Source organism: Balaenoptera borealis (genome assembly GCF_965194805.1).
Source record: "Balaenoptera borealis genome assembly, chromosome: 13".
Lineage (NCBI taxonomy): Eukaryota > Metazoa > Chordata > Mammalia > Artiodactyla > Balaenopteridae > Balaenoptera > Balaenoptera borealis.
The window spans coordinates 80,496,115-80,519,115 of NC_138870.1; the positions used below are offsets into that span (position 1 = coordinate 80,496,115).

The following is a 23,001-nucleotide window of genomic DNA, read 5'->3' on the forward strand; positions in this document are numbered from 1 at the left end:
TCTCAAAATCTTGGGTTTATTTCCTACTATTCAATCTCTGGATTGTTACTGGTTTCTGTTTTGGCAGCATAATTGACATGTACTTAAGAAAGTAGGAATTAATACATCTCTAGGTATAGGACTTCCCTGGTAGTGTAGTGCTTAAGAATCCGCCTGCCAATGCAGGGGACACGGGTTGGAGACCTGGTCCGGGAAGATCCCACATGCCGCGGAGCCACTAAGCCCGTGCGCCACAACTACTGAGCCTGTGCTCTAAAGGCTGTGAGCCAAAATTACTGAGCCTGCGTGCGACAACTACTGAGCCCGCGCGCCTAGAGCCCGTGCTCCGCAACAAGAAAAGCCACCGCTATGAGATGCCCGCGCACCGCAACGAAGAAGAGTAGCCCCCGCTCGCCACAACTAGAGGAAGCCCGTGCACAGCAACGAAGACCCAACACAGCCAAAACAACAACAACAACAACAACAAAAACATCTCTAGGTATAAATCAAGTGAAATCCTGGCTGTCTGACCTTAATTAGTCAGTGATGAAAAATTCCATAATCTTTTGAAGGATTACTTGAATTATTCGAAAGAAATGCAATGCAGACACTTCAGCATGTCTTACCTGAATGGGAAATTTACTGAGTACATCTTACATACCCATCACCTGATGTTCATGGTGAGAGACACAAAAAGGTACAAGAATTAGCTAGTAACGGATGCAAACTCAAGACTACCTGGCACCAAAAACCAAGCCAAGGAAGGCAGAATGTACATTTAAAATATATCAAGCATATTTAAATGTGAAAGCTTCTTAGAACTTTGTATTTGTTTCACAGAACTTATAGTCTTGTTGGGAAATGTTTCATCAAACTGAGTACTGGTGCTCAGTTTCTGTGGTCCTGTTAATTGGAAATAGTTTTATTTGGCAGACAGAATAAATAAGTTATATTTATTTAAAATAGTTTGATAACTACATACCTACAACTCAACACTGTTGGACCACAGGGCTAATGAGACCTGATGCTTCACACCTGTTGACTCAAAGTGCTGTGAGCACGAAGGTCATCCTTAAATCTCCATTTGGTAAATCTGAATTGCATGAGTGATTAGGTAAGAGTGTGACCCATTACCTATTACTGTAATAAAAAACGACTCAAAGAGCATGTACTTTTACTACTGTAGGAGCCCCCTGGCATAATATTATTTTTCAACAGATGGCAAGTAATATTCATTAGCAGACTTTTTGTGTCCTGCTCACATTTAATGCATGAGGTTAGAGCCTAAGGTTAAAGCTGTTTTTCCTTAAAATACTCAATTTTTTTTCAGAACACTTTGAAAATCTAAGTCTGCCCTTGGGTCACCCTCACTAGAATGGAAATTGGGAAGGGAATGAGTTGCTTTTGTTTTTATGTCACCACGTCCATAATTAGGTGGTATTTTTAAAAAGAAAAGAATCAGTAAGTTCCAGGCACGATACCCTTGTAACCTTGCGCAGTTTTGTAACCCAAAGTGGTATGCTGACAAACCTGGTAATTATTCTTTTTAACTCTCAGATAGCCTTCTCTCAGTTGCCAAGAGTATATTCAGTAAATCAAATCTACTTCCTTCAGTATTTGAAATCCCATTTGCATCCCGGTAGAAACACACATTTCCTGAAGAAAAGGGCCAACGTTTTTAAAAAGGAAGCTGAAGTCTTTAAGCTTGGGTTAACTCTTTTTAAAATGGAAAAAACTTCTGGCAGGACTTGAGCGCCTCCTACACCAATGGAAATGGGAAAAGCATCCCTTATTTCATGGACATTACTGTACAAATTATAAAACATACTGGTACCACAGCAACGAACTCCACAGAATGTATTTGCAGCTTCTGATAGCAACCTGGGCAGGGGGAGGGAAAAGTAACTTGTTTTTTCAATGAAAGTATAGTTGATGTAGGATATTATATAAGTTACAGGTATACAATACAGTGATTCACAACTGTTAAAGGTTAATTCCATTTATGTTATTGTAGAATATTGGCTATATTTCCTGTGTTGTACAATATACCCTTGTAGCTTATTTCATACATAATAGTTTGTACCTCTTATTTCCCTACTCCTAAATTGCCCCTCCCCCTTCCCTCTCCAAAAGTAACTTAATATTGGATTTGGGGGTTTGTGAGAATACTTTCTATCTTCACTATCCCAGACTTCCCTAGACCTTCCACTCAGGGAGAGCACATTATGCATATTCATTCAGTTGACTTAAAAAAATGCACAACATGAGAGTTGTGAGTTAAGTTTTATTTGGGGCAAAATGCGGCCTGCGGCCCAGGAGACAGCATTTCAGATAACTCTGAGAAACTGCTCCCAGGAGGGTAGGGGAGGAGTCAGAATATATAGGAGTTTTGCAACAAAGGACAGGTAGTCAGGAACGGTCAAAGGATTACTGTTAATCCAAGAAAACCAGATATCTCAAGTTAAGGAATTTAGCACCTTTCTATGTATGGGAAGATGCAAGAGTCTGGGCTCACTGAAATCCTTCCTTTGATATGCACCTCAGCTATCCGGGGTCAGTATCCTGACACATCCTGAGTTTCCTCAGGGCTCACCACCCGGAGTGACTGCAGTCTGATGGCTGCTAGATGGCAGGTATTCTTTTCAGCCCTGAGTTTCCTCAGAGCTCACCAGCTCATGTAGGAGGGCTGCAATCTTTGGTGACTATGAAATCCTTTGTTTATTGATATGGCAGGAAATATTCCATTTATAAATATTCCATTTATCAATTCAAATCTAGAGTGTGAGGAATCTTATTTTACTGGATTAGGCATATAAAGTCACAACAGTTTATGAAACAGAACCAAGTGAAATGAAACCCAAAACAAGGCGGATAAACAGCCACAGGATTATCCCAGCTTTCCTGCTCTCTTAGTTCACCGTCCCCCTTGGAAAATCTGTTTCCGGTTTTTTAAGAGGTACACTTGAAACAACTACTGCACCTTTCTCCTGTGAATAAAATGAATCACCAAATTAATGAGAGTGGCAATTGCAATCTTCACTTGGAAAACACTTTGTTTTTTTTTTTAAATTTTTATTAATTGAGTGATTTTGGGGTGTGTTGGGTCTTCGTTTCTGTGCGAGGGCTTTCTCTAGTTGCGGCAAGTGGGGGCCACTCTTCATCGCGGTGCGCGGGCCTCTCACCATCGCGGCCTCTCTTCTTGCGGAGCACAGGCTCCAGACGCGCAGGCTCAGTAGTTGTGGCTCACGGGCTAGTTGCTCCGTGGCATGTGGGATCTTCCCGGACCAGGGCTCGAACCCGTGTCCCCTGCATCGGCAGGCGGATTCTCAACCACTGCGCCACCAGGGAAGCCCAACACTTTGTTTTATGAAACACCCTGACATGCCAAGCAAACCAGCCAGTTGATATTTCTTGAGGGCCCACTGTGTGTCAGGCTCTGGCTTGGCTGCAGGGAGACAGCAGCAGGATGAGACCAGCAACAGCACCTGGACGACAGGAGCAAAGCACTGATGGGGCAGAACTACGGACGCTAAGCAAGTAAGTACGGTGTGCTGTGGGCTCCAGGCAAGAAAAAGAGTTGGGACGGGGGCCTATGACCGGGAGACCTAACCAGATCTAGCAGCTGAGAAGGATTCCCTGATAAAGAGACATTTAAGTCGAAGCTTAAAGAAAGAACAGCTTTTAAGGGGGTGCACAAGGAATAGAGAAAGACAGCTGAGGGGAGAGTGGTGTATATTTGAGAAATGAAGATAAATCTATCGCAGCTGGAAAAAGTAAGGGAAAAAAGCTGGAGAGGAGGCAAGTACCAGATCATATACAGCCTGATGGGCCAGAGGAGGAAATCTAGAATTGATTGCCAGGGCAATTAGAAACCACTGATCCATTCTAAGCAGAGAAGTCATATGATCTGATTGTTATTATTGTTTGTGGTCATTTTAGGTCACTCCTGCTACAGTTGGGGTGGAAGTAGAGAATCTAGTTTCTTTCTTCTGATAAAACTAAATAAAGGGCTTCCCTGGTGGCGCAGTGGTTGAAAATCTGCCTGCCAATGCAGGGGGCACGGGTTCGAGCCTGGTGTGGGAAGATCCCACATGCCGCGGAGCAACTAGGCCCGTGAGCCACAACTACTGAGCCTGTGCTCCGCAACAAGAGAGGCCGCGACAGTGAAAGGCCCGCGCACCGCGATGAAGAGTGGCCCCCACTTGCCGCAACTAGAGAAAGCCCTCGCACAGAAACGAAGACCCAGCACAGCCAAAAAAAAAAAAAACTAAATAAAGAGAACATGCATATGTACCACACCCACCCCACCTCCTTTTTTTAATTAAAAAAATCTCTAATTATGTAGCAGTGTCCTCTGAGTAGCAGGATGTAGGTACAAAACTATTATTTCAAAACCAGATGTTAATAAGCTTCCTGTGGTCAAGGGAAAATGTTACAATTCGTATCTGGGGTTTGCCCAGGTATGATAATAAAGAAAAGCATTCTTTATTCTGAGAAGTAGCATTCTAGTCATGCAAATGTTAGTGGGATACCTACTGTCCTTGGGTAGCTCTCCAAGCCAGTAACATAATCCAAAAGCAAACGCTTCAGATATTATTTTGTCCCCTTTACTAACTGAAAAGGCTGTTCCACTGTGAGAAAGGCACATCTTTACAGAAAAAAAAAATTTCTACTGCTTCTCGTAGAGTTCTACATTTTTGTGGAAAATATCATTTAACAAGCCAGTGGTAGCTGGAGGGCCTGAGTAGATTCAGTTACCAGCTAGGAGGCTACTGCTCTCTACCAGGCTTGGAATAGAGTGGAGAATTCAGCTGAGAAATGCTGTGGGATAGAAAGAATAGGACTTGCTGATTCCCCAGATACGGTGTTCTACAGGGTCGGAGGAGGGCTCCTGAGCAATTGGTTGGGTGACAGGTGCAACCCCAGAGGAGCCAGAGGGGACGTGGAGGAGCGTAGGTACATTGGGACACACTGAGTGGCCATCAAGTGCAGATGGAAGTAAACAGATGGATAAGTAAGACTGGAGGTCAGAAGAGAGGGAGGAACAAGAGAGTTGAGCGTGGGAGTTGTAGGCATTTCGATGCTCTTTGAAGCCAAGTGTGGTCTAGAAGAGAGCAAGATGAGAGGGGAAGGGTCTGCAACAGACCCAGAGAGATGCTGGACTATCCCAATAGCCTCCTAACCAGCTCCCTGCCTCCACCCTTGCCCCCAATAATCTATTCTCCAAACAGAATCCAGGGTGATTATTTTAAAACTAAAGTCATTCTTTTACTCAAAACCCTCCAATGGCCTCTAAGTTCACTCGAAGTAAAGCAAAGTCCTTACAATGCCTGAAAAATGCCTCACGATCTGCCCTGCCCCTCTCCTCACCCCAGGCTACTTCTCTGACTTCGTCTCCATGTCTACCCCTCTCCTGCTGGGCTCACTCTGCTCCAGCCTCACTGATTTCTTGCTGTTCCTCAAATGTACCAAGTACTCCCCTGCCTCAGGGCCTTTGCACTTGCTGTTCCCTTCGCCTGAATGGTCTTCTAGATATTCTACGTGTATTACTTCCCACTTCCTGAGATCTCTAGTTAAATATAAGCCAACCAGCGAGGACTTCCCTGAGCAGCCTATCCTAAATTGAAGCATTCATCCATTCCCCTTTCCCTGCTTTCTAAAACTTATTAATATCTGATATATAACCACTTGACATATAGTTCATTATATATAATATAGTATTATATAACATAGTAGTATATGCTATATACTATATTTATATTTACTATATGTCAATCACCATCTGGTATAGTATATATTAATTTTTATAATTTCCCAGCTCCAAATGTAACTCCACGAAGCCAGCAACTTAATTTTATTCACTGCTGGATTCCTAGAGCCAAGAAAATTTCCTGGCAAGAAATATGCACGTGCTAAATTATTTGTGGAATAAATTCCAACATTTCATGATACCATAGAAAAGTAGAAGGGATCGAAGGTATAAGAGGAAAACAAGAAAACAGTGTCACTGAAACCAAGGACGAGTGTGCTGCTAAAAGCAATCGTTAACATTTGTTATTGCTTATCGCTGTAGCAGACACTGTGCTCACTACTTCTCATGAACTATCTCATTTAGACCCCGCTACAATCCTATGAGGAAGTTAAGTAAATTTCCCAAGGTCACTATGCATACTAAATCCTGCTGAGAGAGGAATTAAATTGTGTCCTAAAAACTGCCCACTGAATTGATTCACATGGAGGACCACCAGTGAGCTTAAGAAAAACCTGGCAGTGTCCAGACTGGAGAAGAGTGAGAGGTGAGAGGGAGAGGAGGAAACGAGGACAGGGAGGCAGCCAGGTCTCCCCAAGGTTGGCCTGTGAAGGAGAGGATGGAGAGAGAGCTAGGGCTACAGTTAAAGGGAAGGTGGGTTTTTTTCTGTTCTTTTTTTAATTGAAGTATAGTTAATATACAATATTATGTAAGTTACAGGTGTACAATATAGTGATTCACAATTTTAAGAGATTGTACTCCATTTATAATTATAAAATAATGGCTATATTCCCTGTGCTGTACAATATATCCTTGTAGCTTATTTTATACAAAAGAGTTTGTACTTCTTACTCCCCCACCCCTATCTTGCCCCTCCTCCCTTCCATCTCCCCACTGGTAACCACTAGTTTGTTCTCTGTATCTGTGAGTCTGCTTCTGTTTTGTTACGTTCACTAGTTTGTTGTATTTTTTAGATTCCACATATAAGTGGTATCATACGGCATTTGTCCTTCTCTGACTTATTTCACATAGCATAACACCCTCCAAGTCCTTCCATGTTGCTGCAAATGGGAAAATTTCATTCTTTTTTATGGCTGAGTAGTACTCCACTGTGTGTGTGTGTGTGTGTGTGTGTGTGTACATGTGTATATATATAGATATATAGATATATATATATATAGATATATATATAGATATATAGATATATATCTATATATATGTACCACTCTTCTTTATCCATTCGTCTGTTGATGGACATTTAGGTTGTTTCCATATCTTGGCTATTGTAAATAATGCTGCTATGAACGCTGGGGTGCATGTATCTTTTCGAATTAGTGTTTTGTTTTTTTTCCGGATATGTACCCAGGAGTGGGTATATGGGAGTTCTATTTTTAGTTTTTTGCAAAACCTCCATACTGTTTTCCACAGTAGCTACACTAATTTAGAATGAAGGTGGGTTTTAGTTTAGGTGACAAGATAATTTGAATTTCTAAAACACAACCCCTTTTAGAGTTTTGCTTAGCAACTCTACGGGAGCAATCAGCATAGATAAGGTATTTGTTTTCCCTGTTTCCTGCTCCAAAGAAATTCAGATTTTTGCTTACAAAGTTGGTTTTTAAAAATCCTTGGGTATGCATAAAAATTGCTTGCCACATCCTACAGGATGGAGAAATCTATAGAAAAGATGTGTAATTGGGTCAACATAAAAAAGAAACAAAAAGACCTGCTCCAGTCCTCTTGGGAAGCTGAAAAATCAGGGCTTTAGAAAAATCAATGGAGCCATACTATTCTGTGACAATGCACAGGAGAGGCCCACACACTGGACCTCCAGGCAGAAAACCCAGCTGGCTGGTCCTTCTGGGCTAGCCACTGTTGAACTTTGTCACCTTGTGCAATCTGCCCAACTTCAGTGTCAGGATAATGTTTATTATGGCTCTCTTGGCTCTGGGCAGAATCAGATGAGGTGGAGCCAGTAAAAGGACTTTATATAAATGCAAGGTATTGCCAGTATTTCCTGTGATTGAAGGTAAGTAAGCATTAAATGATACTTATTATAATGTATGCAGCCTGGAAGCAACCTGTTTGGATACGTGTACAAACATTCACCAACTGATTCAAGGGAACAAAAAAAAATTCAGCGATTTCTTAACAATTCCACAAGGTCGTTTATTTAGACCTGCATATTTATCTTTCATTCCTACAACTGGTGTTGTGGAAGCTGACTGACTGTGAATCAGGTTAAACCAGGCCTAAGCTTGAAGTGCTGTCTGCTCTCTGAAAATGCTGACTGTGACATACTTACTTTCAGTTTGCTCTGAATCTGACAATGTAACAATTCTGTACCCAAATCTTGGCACATCTAAATGCTTGTGCATTTACTAACCAAAGAAAAACCAGTACAGCCAGTCTAATTATAGACAGTCCAAACAAGCTTCCAGCCTCTCTCCTAAACACTTCCGAATTGAGGCCTTACTTAGGGCAAGATCACACATGACTCCAGCCCTGTACCAACTCCCCGAATGCGTTCATTTCTTATGGAGACACAGACGTGGCCATCTCCAATTAGAGGGCCAAAGAAGAGAACGGTTAGGGCTTTACTTTTAATTTTTAAAATGTAAATAATCAAGTCCTGCCCTTTAGCTATCACTGTATGTTACAAATATTGAAAATGTTGAACGGGGGTGGAGGTGGTGGATTAAGTGTTACAGAGACCAAATGCATCAGGCGTTTCACTTACGTAACATTCTGGGCTCCAAGAACCTCTGAGTAGGAGTGAATCAATCCCACATTCAAGCAGATAACAGCTAAGTCACCCTTTCCATACAATTCTTCCTGGCATCCTCCTCTGTCTCTGCAAAACAAGACTGGTTCTCCTTCTTTTCCCTGACCCCCAGGGCCTGGGGTCCTCTGCTGCCCAATGACAGTGACACTCAAACTGCACCATCTGGGCTCCTGTGGCTGTAGCTAGCAACAGCCAAGGTGGGGCTGGGGAGAGTAGAACTTTGGTGATGCACTCGTGACTTCTAAAAGAGTTGCCTTCTAAGGCTGCCAGGGAATTCTCCTTGCCTCCAAATCGGCCCTGACTAGGATCTTGAGTATTTTCAATGGAAAAAAAGGGAGGAGGAGGAGGAAGGAGAGGAGGAGGGGGAGGCTTGGAAGGGGCAGGAGTCGGGTGGGAGAGGAAGAGGAAGAGCAAGAAGAAGGCAGTGCAATTCTGCTTTACTGGGTGTTTGGCACCCAAGACTGAAGTTGGACTTCAGGAAATAAATATAATTGAAACCAAGTGCCCCTAAAACTGAGTTCCCTTACCAAGCTGATGATGATTAATCACTCTCTCTAAAACTTTATTCCCATTCTTGTCCCCTCTGACCTCAATTCTGTGCTAACCGAACACTAATCAACCAGTCATATGACTAAGATTGCTGTTGTCAACATTGTTAATGTACTAAAATTGCTATTCTAGATGTCATCTTTAACGTACAAACTCAGGTTGTTTCTCTAGGGCAAGATAAGCTCACAGACCCCCAAGCCATGGACCACCCGGCCAGAGAATGGTAAACCAGAGACATCCTGACTTCCGAAAGCACAATTAAGAAATGTCACAGAGGGCTTCCCTGGTGGTGCAGTGGTTGAGAATCCGCCTGCCAATACAAGGGACACGGGTTCGAGCCCTGGTCTGGGAAGATCCCACATGCCACGGAGCAACTGGGCCCGTGAGCCACAACTACTGAGCCTGCGCATCTGGAGCCTGTGCTCCGCAACAAGAGAAGCCACGATAGCGAGAGGCTCGCGCACCGCGATGACGAGTGGCCCCCGCTCGCCGCAACTAGAGAAAGCCCTCGCACAGAAATGAAGACCCAACACAGCCAAAATAAATAAATAAATGAATAAATTTATTAAAAAAAAAAAGTTAGATTTATAAAAAAAAAAAAAAAGAAATGTCACAGAAATGTCACAAGACGAGGATGACCAGGTTCTTTGTTCTTCTCCTTAAAATGACCCCTAACTCAAAGACCAAGTTGGAGTGTATCTGAGGCTTGTCTCCCACTCCCTTGCTTGGCGCTCTGCAAGAAGTCCTTACTTTGCTGCAAACTCCCGCTGTCAGTTTGGCTTTCCGCACTGCGGGCACACGAGCCCTTTGCTCGGTCACATCATGATGATCACCATTGATGAACTTCCACAAACTACCTCTGACCAGACTTTCCCTCCTCCCTTTCTGCAGCTGGCCCACCCTCCGTGCCTCAGCCATCCTGCATTGCTCACCATTCCCTACACATGCTAACCTGCCCCATCTCCGCGCTTTGCATTCCTGCTGATGGGATAACCCCTCCTCTCTCACAGAAACCCCACCCTCTGGGCCCAGATCAAATGCTCCTCCCCAAAGAAGTCTTCCTCAATTATTAGAAGCAGTAACTTCTTTCTCTCACCCCAAATAACATTTTGTCTACATCAGTAAGTAAAGCTGGTAATAAGATTACTTACTGAGCACACACTATGGGACAGGAATCATGCGACGCACTTTATACATTTTATTTCCTTTAATCCTCACAATGACCTCCATGAGGACACACCGTTATTATTATTATTGTTCCCTTTTGTAGATGAGAAAACTGAGGCAGCGAAAGGTTAGGTACTTTAAAACGGCAGTGGGGGCACTGGACTGGGGCTGGTTTGACTCCAGAGCTCACATGTTCTACTACATCTTGCCTTGTATTGTAATGATTTGTGCACGTGTCCCATCTGCTTTATGAATTTCTGAGGTCATATACCTTTGGATATCCCATTATATTAACTCAGGGCCTGGCTCAAAGTGGGTGCCTGAATTTGAGCAAAAGTAATTTGGTGTGGTTTTATGCATCTCTAGATAGATCACTGTGCCTGATTTTTCCAGGCATATGATCCCTCTCTACTCCATCCAGCATAAAGGCTTTAGGACAAGTCAAGAGCAGCAATTATAACTGGCCGTCCAAAGTCAAGAATCCAAGACCCAGGGAAGTAGGAGATATATGACCCTTGAAACTTTCAAGCAGCATCAAAGGGGCCCACAGGACATGGGCACCACTGTTTCCTAATTTTAGTGACCAGGTATGTGAGACATATAAGAACTCTTAGAGTGGCGAGTCCTAGGAGGGTCTTTCTTTTCAGGTAAGTTTATTATAAATGTATGTGTGCTGCAGTCAATGTTTCTTCATATTCTCTGTTTTCAGTCTCGTGGAGAAAAATAAATTCTTCTTGAGAGCACAAGGCGATATGGCTCAAACAGCAGATGGGCTTTCATGTTAAGTGGACACGAGAGCCTTCATATGGAAATGAAGACCCCACAAAACAATTAAGCCTGAGTATGCTTACGCCAGGTTTGATGGAGATTGTACAGTGGTGGAGGAATATGATAGGTTAAGGAGTGTGAGGTAACTGCAGTAAACTGGGGGAAACCTGGCAAATCCTGTTTGTTCAGGCTCTGTCCGAGGTCCCTTTGTCTTTGGAGATAAGGATGCTCCTTTCCTCCGGGTGTAGGGAAGACACCTCTCACCCGAGGGTTTTATGACCTGTGTCAGGGGAGAAGAGAGAGGAAAGGTCAGGGTGACCCTCCTGCTTGTGTTGTTTTCTCAAATTCCTTCAGCTAAAAATATTCAATATGCCAAGTGCCATATTTTGGGGTAGCGTGTCCTGAACCCCATCAGTCCCAACTCTGCCCCACTTTTGTGACTTAACATTTGTGCCTGGGTCTCCCTGTCTGATAACGGAGGTAACATCAGCACCTATTCATCCGTAAGGTGACTGGAGGACAGAATGGGATAATGCCTATAAAGCACCCAGCACTGTATACTCAGGAGACGTTAGCTCTTATTATTTAGCAATTACTATTATTAATATTAAATGGGCGGAGAGGGGGCAAGATGGCGGAAGAGTAAGACGCGGAGATCACCTTCCTTCCCACAGATACAGCAGAAATACATCTACACGTGGAACTGCTCCTACAGAACCCCCCCTGAACGCTGGCAGAAGACGTCAGACCTCCCAAAAGGCAAGAAAATCCCCACGTACTTGGGTAGGGTAAAAGAAAAAAGAAATAACAGAGACAAAAGAATAGGGACGGGACCTGCGCCAGTGGGAGGGAGCCGTGAAGGAGGAAAGGGTTCCAGGCACTAGGAAGCCCCTTTGCGGGCAGAGACTGCAGGTGGCAGAGGGGGGAAGCTTCGGAGCCGCGGAGGAGAGCGCAGCCACAGGGGTGCGGAGGGCAAAGTGGAGAGACTCCCGCACAGAGGCTCGGCGCCAACCAGCACTCACCAGCCCGAGAGGCTTGTCTGCTCACTCGCCGGGGCGGGCGGGGGCTGGGAGCTGAGGCTCGGGCTTTGGTGCTAGCCGGGAGGGAGTCCGGGAAAAAGTCTGCAGCTGCCGAAGAGGCAAGAGACTTTTTCTTGCCTCTTTGTTTCGCGGCGCACAAGGAGAGGGGATTCAGAGCGCTGCCTAAACGAAATCCAGAGACGGGTGCGAGCCGCGCGGCTATCAGCGCGGATCCCACAGCAACAGGGGCGCAGAGGGAAAAACGGAGAGATTCCCCCACAGAGGCTCAGCGCCGAGCAGCGCTCACCAGCCCGAGAGGCTTGTCTGCTCACCCGCTGGGGCAGGCAGTGCTGGGAGCTGAGGTGCGGGCTTCGGTCGGATCGCAGGGAGAGGACTGGGGTTGGCGGCGTGAATACAGCCTGAAGGGGTTGGCGTGCCGCGGCGAGCCGGGAGGGAGCCGGAGAGGAGGTCTGCAGCCGCCGAAGAGGCAAGAGACTTTTTCTTGCCTCTTTGTTTCGCGGCGCGCAAGGAGAAGGGATTCAGAGAGCCGCCTAGACGAACTCCAGAGGTGGGCGCAAGCCGCGGCTAACAGCGCGGACCCCAGAGACTGGTAGGAAACGCTAAGGCTGCTGCTGCCGCCACCAAGAAGCCTGTGTGCGAGCCCAGGTCACTCTCCACACCGCCCCTCCGGGGAGCCGGTGCAGCTCGCCACTGCCAGGCTCCCGTGATCCAGGGACAACTTCCCCGGGAGAACACACGGCGCGCCTCAGGCTGCTGCAATGTCACGACGCCTCTGACGCCGCAGGCTCGCCCCGCCTCCTCCGTACCGCTCCCTCCCCTGGCCTGAGAGAGCCAGAGCCCCCGAAGCAGCTGCTCCTTTAACCCCGTTCTGTCTGGGCGGGGAACGGACGCCCTCAGGCAACGTACATGCAGAGGCGGGTCCAAATCCAAAGCTGAACGCTGGGAGCTGTACGAACAAAGAAGAGAAAGGGAAATCTCCCCCAGCAGCCTCAGAAGCAGCGGATTAAAGCTCCACAAACAACTTGATGTGCCTGCATCTGTTGAATACCTGAATAGACAACGAATCATCCCAAATTCAAAAGGTGGACTTTAGGAGCAGGATATATTAATTTCCCCTTTTCCTTTTTTTGTGAGTGTATATGTGTATGCTTCTGGGTGAGATTTTGTCTGTATAGCTTTGCTTTCACCATCAGTCCTAGGGTTAGGTCCGTCCATTTTTTTTTTTTTTTTTTTTTACTTAAAAAAAATTTTTTTTTTCCTAATATATGCTTTCTTAATAATTTTTTCCGTATTTTCTATTTTTAGAAATTAAAAAATTTTTTAATAAGTTTTTTCATATTTTTTATTTTAAAAAATTAAAAAAATTTTTTTTAATAAATTTTTTTCTTAAAAATCTTTTTCTTATTTTTTACTATAAAAAAATTAATAAATCTATTTTTAAAAATTAAAAAAATTTTTTTCTGAATACATTTACTCTTAATAATTTTTTTTTCTTATTTTTTATTATAATAGCTTTATTTTATTTTATTTTATCCTCTTTTTATCTTTCTATTTTTTTCTCCCTTATATTCTGAGCTGTGTGGATGAAAGGCTCTTGGTGCTCCAGCCAGGCATCAGGGCTGTGCCTCTGAGGTGGGAGAGCCAACCTCAGGACACTGGTCCACATGAGACCTACCAGCTCCACGTAACACCAAACGGCAAAAATCTCTCAGAGATCTCCATCTCAACATCAAGACCCAGCTTCACTCAACGACCAGCAAGCTACAGGGCTGGACACCCTATGCCAAACAACTAGCAAGACAGGAACACAGCCCCATCCATTAGCAGGGAGGCTGCCGAAAATCATAAGGCCACAGACACCCCAAAACACACCACCAGACGTGGACGTGCCCACCAGAAAGACAAGATTCAACCTCATCCACCAGAACACAGGCAATAGTCCCCTCCACCAGGAAGCCTACACAACCCACTGAACCAACCTTACCCACTGGGGACAGATACCAAAAACAACGGGAACTACGAACCTGCAGCCTGTGAAAAGGAGACCCCAAACACAGTAAGATAAGCAAAATGAGACGACAGAAAAACACACAGCAGATGAAGGAGCAGGGTCAAAACACACCAGACCTAACAAATGAAGAGGAAATAGGTAGTCTACCTGAAAAAGAATTCAGAATAATGATAGTAAGGATGATCCAAAATCTTGGAAATAGAATAGACAAAATGCAAGAAACATTTAACAAGGACGTAGAAGAACTAAAGAGGAACCAAGCAATGATGAAAAACACAATAAATGAAATTAAAAATACTCTAGATGGGATCAATAGCAGAATAACTGAGGCAGAAGAAAGGATAAGTGACCTGGAAGATAAAATGGTGGAAATAACTACTGCAGAGCAGGATAAAGAAAAAAGAATGAAAAGAACTGAGGACAGTCTCAGAGACCTCTGGGACAACATTAAACGCACCAACATTCGAATTATAGGGGTCCCAGAAGAAGAAGAGAAAAAGAAAGGGACTGAGAAAATATTTGAAGAGATTATAGTTGAAAACTTCCCTAATATGGGAAAGGAAATAGTTAATCAAGTCCAGGAAGCACAGAGAGTCCCATACAGGATAAACCCAAGGAGAAACACGCCAAGACACATATTAATCAAACTGTCAAAAATTAAATATAAAGAAAGCATATTAAAAGCAGCAAGGGAAAAACAACAAATAACACACAAGGGAATCCCCATAAGGTTAACATCTGATCTTTCAGCAGAAACTCTGCAAGCCAGAAGGGAGTGGCAGGATATACTTAAAGTGATGAAGGAGAAAAACCTACAACCAAGGTTACTCTACCCAGCAAGGATCTCATTCAGATTTGATGGAGAAATTAAAACCTTTACAGACAAGCAAAAGCTGAGAGAGTTCAGCACCACCAAACCAGCTTTACAACAAATGCTAGAGGAACTTCTCTAGGCAAGAAACACAAGAGAAGGAAAACACCTACAATAACAAACCCAAAACATTTAAGAAAATGGGAATGGGAACATACATATCGATAATTACCTTGAATGTAAATGGATTAAATGCTCCCACCAAAAGACACAGACTGGCTGAATGGATACAAAAACAAGACCCATATATATGCTGTCTACAAGAGACCCACTTCAGACCTAGAGACACATACAGACTGAAAGTGAGGGGATGGAAAAAGATATTCCATGCAAATGGAAATCAAAAGAAAGCTGGAGTAGCAATTCTCATATCAGACAAAATAGACTTTAAAATAAAGAATATTATAAGAGACAAAGAAGGACACTATATAATGATCAAGGGATTGATCCAAGAGGAAGGTATAACAATTGTAAATATTTATGCACCCAACATAGGAGCACCTCAATACATAAGGCAAATACTAACAGCCATAAAAGGGGAAATTGACAGCAACACAATCATAGTAGGGGACTTTAACACCCCACTTTCATCAATGGACAGATCATCCAAAATGAAAATAAATAAGGAAACACAAGCTTTAAATGATACATTAAACAAGATGGACTTAATTGATATTTATAGGACATTCCACCCAAAAACAACAGAATACACATTTTTCTCAAGTGCTCATGGAACATTCTCCAGGATAGATCATATCTTGGGTCACAAATCAAGCCTTGGTAAATTTAAGAAAATTGAAATCGTATCAAGTATCTTTTCCGACCACAACGCTATGAGACTAGATATCAATTACAGGAAAAGATCTGTAAAAAATACAAACACATGGAGGCTACACAATACACTACTTAATAATGAAGTGATCACTGAAGAAATCAAAGGGGAAATCAAAAAATACCTAGAAACAAATGACAATGGAGATACGACGACCCAAAACCTATGGGACTCAGCAAAAGCAGTGCTAAGAGGGAAGTTTATAGCAATACAAGCCTACCTCAAGAAACAGGAAACATCTCGAATAAACAACCTAACCTTGCACCTAAAGCAATTAGAGAAAGAAGAACAAAAAAACCCCAAAGCTAGCAGAAGGAAAGAAATCATAAAGATCAGGTCAGAAATAAATGAAAAAGAAATGAAGGAAACAATAGCAAAAATCAATAAAACTAAAAGCTGGTTCTTTGAGAAGATAAACAAAATTGATAAACCATTAGCCAGACTCATCAAGAGAAAAAGGGAGAAGACTCAAATCAATAGAATTAGAAATGAAAAAGGAGAAGTAACCACTGACACTGCAGAAATACAAAAGATCATGAGAGATTACTACAAGCAACTCTATGCCAATAAAATGGACAACCTGGAAGAAATGGACAGATTCTTAGAAATGCACAAACTGCCGAGACTGAACCAGGAAGAAATAGAAAATATGAACAGACCAATCACAAGCACTGAAATTGAAACTGTGATTAAAAACCTTCCAACAAACAAAAGCCCAGGACCAGATGGCTTCACAGGTGAATTCTATCAAACATTTAGAGAAGAGCTAACACCTATCCTTCTCAAACTCTTCCAAAATATTGCAGAGGGAGGAACACTCCCAAACTCATTCTATGAGGCCACCATCACCCTGATACCAAAACCAGACAAAGATGTCACAAAGAAAGAAAACTACAGGCCAATATCACTGATGAACATAGATGCAAAAATCCTCAACAAAATACTCGCAAACAGAATCCAACAGCACATTAAAAGGATCATACACCATGATCAAGTGGGGTTTATCCCAGGAATGCAAGGATTCTTCAATATACGTAAATCAATCAATGTGATACACCATATTAACAAATTGAAGGAGAAAAACCATATGATCATCTCAATAGATGCAGAGAAAGCTTTCGACAAAATTCAACACCCATTTATGATAAAAGTCCTGCAGAAAGTAGGCATAGAGGGAACTTTCCTCAACATAATAAAGGCCATATATGACAAACCCACAGCCAACATTGTCCTCAATGGAGAAAAACTGAAACCATTTCCACTAAGATCAGGAACAAGACAAGGTTGCCCACTCTCACCACTATTATTCAACATAGTTTTGGAAGTGTTAGCCACAGCAATCAGAGAAGACAAAGAAATAAAAGGAATCCAAATCGGAAAAGAAGAAGTAAAGCTGTCACTGTTTGCAGATGACATGATACTATACATAGAGAATCCTAAAGATGCTACCAGAAAACTCCTAGAGCTAATCAATGAATTTGGTAAAGTAGCAGGATACAAAATTAATGCACAGAAATCTCTTGCATTTCTATACACTAATGACGAAAAATCTGAAAGTGAAATTAAGAAAACACTCCCGTTTACCATTGCAACAAAAAGAATAAAATATCTAGGAATAAACCTACCTAAGGAGACAAAAGACCTGTATGCAGAAAATTATAAGACACTGATGAAAGAAATTAAAGATGATACAAATAGATGGAAAGATATACCATGTTCCTGGATTGGAAGAATCAACATTGTGAAAATGACTCTACTACCCAAAGCAATCTACAGATTCAATGCAATCCCTATCAAACTACCACTGGCATTTTTCACAGAACTAGAACAAAAAATTTCACAATTTGTATGGAAACACAAAAGACCCCGAATAGCCAAAGCAATCTTGAGAACGAAAAATGGAGCTGGGGGAATCAGGCTCCCTGACTTCAGACTATATTACAAAGCTACAGTAATCAAGACAGTTTGGTACTGGCACAAAAACAGAAATATAGATCAATGGAACAGGATAGAAAGCCCAGAGATAAACCCACGCACATATGGTCACCTTATCTTTGATAAAGGAGGCAAGCATATACAGTGGAGAAAAGACAGCCTCTTCAATAAGTGGTGCTGGGAAAATTGGACAGATACATGTAAAAGTATGAAATTAGAACACTCCCTGACACCATGCACAAAAATAAACTCAAAATGGATTAAAGACCTAAGTGTAAGACCAGACACTATCAAACTCTTAGAGGAAAACATAGGCAGAACATTCTATGACATACATCACAGCAAGATTCTTTTTGACCCAGCTCCCAGAGAAATGGAAATAAGAACACAAATAAACAAATGGGACCTAATGAAACTTAAAAGCTTTTGCACAGCAAAGGAAACCATAAACAAGACCAAAAGACAACCATCAGAATGGGAGAAAATATTTGCAAATGAAGCAACTGACAAAGGATTAATCTCCAAGATTTACAAGCAGCTCATGCAGCTCAATAACAAAAAAACGAACAACCCAATCCAAAAATGGGCAGAAGACCTAAATAGACATTTCTCCAAAGAAGATATACAGATGGCCAACAGACACATGAAAGAATGCTCAACATCATTAATCATTAGAGAAATGCAAATCAAAACTACAATGAGATATCATCTCACACCGGTCAGAATGGCCATCATCAAAAAATCTAGAAACAATAAATGCTGGAGAGGGTGTGGAGGAAAGGGAACTCTCTTGCACTGTTGGTGGGAATGTAAATTGATACAGCCACTATGGAGAACAGTATGGAGGTTCCTTAAAAAACTACAAATAGAACTACCATACGATCCAGCAATCCCACTACTGGGCATATACCCTGAGAAAACCATAGGTCAAAAAGAGTCTTGTACCAAAATGTTCATTGCAGCTCTATTTACAATAGCCAGGACATGGAAGCAACCTAAATGTCCATCGACAGATGAATGGATAAAGAAGATGTGGCACATATATACAATGGAATATTACTCAGCCATAAAAAGAAATGAAATGGAGGTATTTGTAATGAGGTGGATGGAGTTAGAGTCTGTCATACAGAGTGAAGTAAGTCAGAAAGAGAAAAACAAATACAGTATGCTAACACATATATACGGAATCTAAGGGAAAAAAAAGCCATGAAGAACCTAGTGGCAAGACGGGAATAAAGACACAGACCTACTAGAGAATGGACTTGAGGATATGGGGAGGGGGTGGGGTGAGATGTGACAGGGTGAGAGAGTGTCATGGACATATATACACTACCAAATGTAAAATAGGTAGCTAGTGGGAAGCAGCCGCATAGCACAGGGAGATTAGCTCGGTGCTTTGTGACCACCTAGAGGGGTGGGATGGGGAGGGTGGGAGGGAGGGAGATGCAAGAGGGAAGAGATATGGGAACATATTGTATATGTATAACTGATTCACTTTGTTATAAAGCAGAAGCTAACACACCATTGTAAGGCAATTATACTTCAATAAAGATGTTTAAAAAATATATATATATTAAATGGCTACTGTTGGAAGTCATGGTTTATAGCTCACAGGAACACTTTTTTCATCTTAAAAATTCCTCACTGAAGTTTACTGGTTAGTGTTATTTTTTTCTGCTCTACAGAGCTAGTAGTGAATATAGACACCCACACCTCTGAACATAAAGAATGAGGAGGGATAAACTGTAGCAGGACCATCTAACAATTAAAGCTGCTTGAAATCCGAGACTGTTAGCAGCCCCCCTTTCCCTACCCAAGGGAAGATGCCTCATATGGATGTTGCCTTTGGTTCACCTTCAGCCCCCTAAGGTCCTACTTTTAAGAGCCTAGCCACTTTTCCCCAGCTACTTACAATGATGATTCTCAAACTTTAGAGGCCATAAGAATCACTTAGGGTGTTTAACAAATGCATATTCCCGGGCCCACCACAAAGTGTTATGATTTAATAAAGAGCATCCCAGGTGATTCCAATAACAGTGGTGCGCAATAACTGACACCTTAGAAATACTTCTCATGAGTAAGTTTATTTCCTGCATCAGAAAAAAATGGAAAAACTTCTTTTAATTTTCTAACTATCTACATTTAAAAAAAAACGAATGTTGGGGCTTCCCTGGTGGCACAGTGGTTAAGAATCCTCCTGCCAATGCAGGGGACACGGGTTCGATCCCTGGTCCGGGAAGATCCCACATGCCGCAGAGCAACTGAGCCCGTGCGCCACAACTACTAAGCCTGTGCTCTAGAGCCCGTGAGCCACAACTACTGAGCCCACGCGCCTAGAGCCCGTGCTCCGCAACAAGAGAAGCCACCGCAATGAGAAGCCCGCTCACCGCAACTAGAGAAAGCCCGCATGCAGCAATGAAGACCCAACACAGCCAAAAATAAATAAATAAGTGGGTGTGTCTATTAGCTATGACTTATTCTGGTGAGTAATTTTTAAAGTCTCCCTTAACTTCTTGTTGCTGATGAAACACTGAACAGTTACTCTATTGTTCCTTCCCAAGGTTGTAGACTGGTGTATTATTTTAAGACAGGCCAAGATCTTAACATGGTTCTTCTGATTCTGGGACAAGGAGGCCTGAGTTTACTATTACTAACAAACTCTGTGGCTTCCCTTCCAAATGGCTACAGTCAGGGTGGTGATGTGATTACAAAGAACATGATGAAGAGATGGCGCAGTCTCTGAAGCAGAGTGCTCACAAACCTAAAATTCAGTAACATCTGATATATAACCATCTGACAGATATACATACATATATATATATATATATACATACATATATATACATACATATATATGTATAATATATATATATATATATATATATATATATATATATATATATATATATATATATATATATATATATATATATATATATATCAATCCCCAGAGATTTGGAACGGAGGACATCAGGAGAGAATGCAGTTGCAAATACTAGATCTGCTCCAGGACCAACCAATCAGAGCATTCATTCCTTTCCCTTGACTCCAATGACTGGGGGCAGCATAGTACTTAAGACCAATAAGACCACAAACTCTAGGGGCAGACTGCCTGAGTTTCAAATCCAGCTCCTATACTCACTACTGTGTGATCCTGGGCAAGTTACATAACCTCTCTGTGCCTTGATTTCTTCATCTATAAAATGGGATGTTGTAAGAATAGAGTTGGTTCATGGTAAGTGTTGTAATTATTAGATGCTATTATTGGATGGTCATGTGCTCCAAACCACGCCAATGACATTCAGTCCGAGGACTTTTGCTGGAGATACTTCTGCTAGAGTTGCTAAATTGGTGAAAATATAAGCTGAGAACTGCCAGGGGCCACCTGTGGAGAAAGTCTTCCTGAGACTGAACCTAGTCATGCCTGGACATCTAGTGTGGGACTTTTCAATGACATGGGGTATTAACTCCCCCTTTTTTTTAAGTTGGTTTGAGTTGGTTCCAATTACCTGCAAACAAAAGAATTCTGACCTAGCTTTACTGAGACATAATCCACATGCTATACAATTCCCCCATTTAAAGTATACAATTCAATGGTTTTTAGTACATTCACAGAGTTGTGCAACCATCACTATGATGTAGGAGTTTTGATCCAAAACTCCTCAGACATGGCTCAGTAGGCATGAGGTGTGAATGGTGGTGGAGACGGACATGCACAAATCTGCTTTCAAAGTCACCACAATTTTGAAACTACTTTTAAAGTTGGAATCAACCAACTTTTTGATTTGGAAGTGGCTTACAGCTCAGCACAGTATAATGGAAAAGAAGTGAACTGGAAATTAGAACCCCTAGTTTCTTTTGAAGCAAATTATAAAATCCCTATGATCCCTTCATACTCCACATAATTTTATACTTTTAGTCAAATCCTGTCATTTTTCATGATAAAACTGAGGACCAGACAGGTTAAGCCAACTGCCCAAGTTGACAGAGGGATTTACTGTTAGACACATTCAAGAATACAGTTCAGTTTTCTCTGTTGCTAGTTTCAAGCAGTTCTTACTTTTTCTGCAGGATTTCATACTCAAGATCCAGGTCAATCCCTTGAAATGCTTGGAGGTTAAGAGAGTCTTTGAAATACTAATCAAATATTTATTCATTCATTCTAGAAATACACTGTGATTAAGGGTATTCCCCAAACTTATGTTCAATTTCAGTGTATCTCTCTTTAGATAAGATAGTGTTCTACCTATAAGCAAGAGGAAAATTAATATACTTTCTTTAAAGCAGGATATGATAGTTAATGGTAAAAATACTCTATGGTGTTTAGTATGTTAAGTAGATCATGGACTGGCAAGTTTCTACACACGTTTGTGCAATAATCTTGGTTTGCAGGACCAGGAGGTTTAATTACAAAAAAAGTCCTGCTGGGGATAAGGATGGATGATGGTTAAGGGAAAAACTGCACTCTTCATCTAATAAAAAGAAAGAGATTTGATAACCAAACTGAAAATTTAGAATAATTTCACCTCTAACAGCCTGAGGGCCTTTAGATGAGTTAGCAAAGGCATAAAGAACCCTTTAGTTGTTAATAATTACAAATCTGTCCATCTGGGCACAAAAGAACTCTCTATACAGGCTTTCGAAACTTTTAGAAACACACTTCCTGGAAGAACCTGAGAGTTTGGATCTGGCCAACAAAATGTAATCCAGTCTGGGGCAGGATGCATCGTACTTAGCCATATTCAAGGACAGAAAGGCATTTATCTGGGATATCCTGTGAAAACACATTAAGAACACCCAGGGAAATATCATCAGCAGGGGTATTATTTGTGGTCATCATTGTTTTTAATGCATGTTTTTTCCTTTGTGACTCTAGATAAAATCAGTTGAACCCTGTAAAAGAGTACTAGATGTTTTATTTAAGTTACAAGCAAGAGGTAGTAGAATTTTTACACGGAGTTCAGTGGTGAGATCTTTGTATGGGCTTCAAGGGGAAAATAGTGAAAAAGAAAGGAAAAATTGTCCATCATTCCACCAGCCTGATACAATTATTATGAGGGCTTTGATACATTTTCATTTACTTTTCTCCTAAGTAGTCACTGTATACACTTGCAATTGAGAGGAGAAAAAGCTCTAAGATGTCCTGGCGAGACCTGCCTTTACCGAACTATCTTCCCTCCCAGCACATATATTCTCAGCCTTCAAAACCAACAAGACCCATCCCATCACCCCAGCTAAGGTGGTTAATACAAGCCCAGGATTCCCAGGGATGCGGGCAAATAAGCATCATCACCAGGCTGTCACCCCCATACAGTTCT

General features: G+C 42.0%; 1 protein-coding gene across 2 annotated transcripts in view; it reads right to left on the reverse strand.

Annotated features, from left to right (window-relative positions):
- TMCC3 (transmembrane and coiled-coil domain family 3) overlaps positions 1-23,001 on the reverse strand; it is a 396,600-nt gene that overhangs the window by 214,931 nt on the left and 158,668 nt on the right. The window contains exon 1 of one of the 2 annotated variants that reach the window (XM_082350442.1): positions 8,466-8,615. The exons of the other annotated variant lie outside the window; for it this stretch is intronic. The gene's annotated coding sequence lies outside the window, so the exon portion shown is untranslated. Of the gene's footprint in view, positions 1-8,465; positions 8,616-23,001 lie in introns of those variants that run through there. 2 annotated transcript variants of the gene reach the window in all.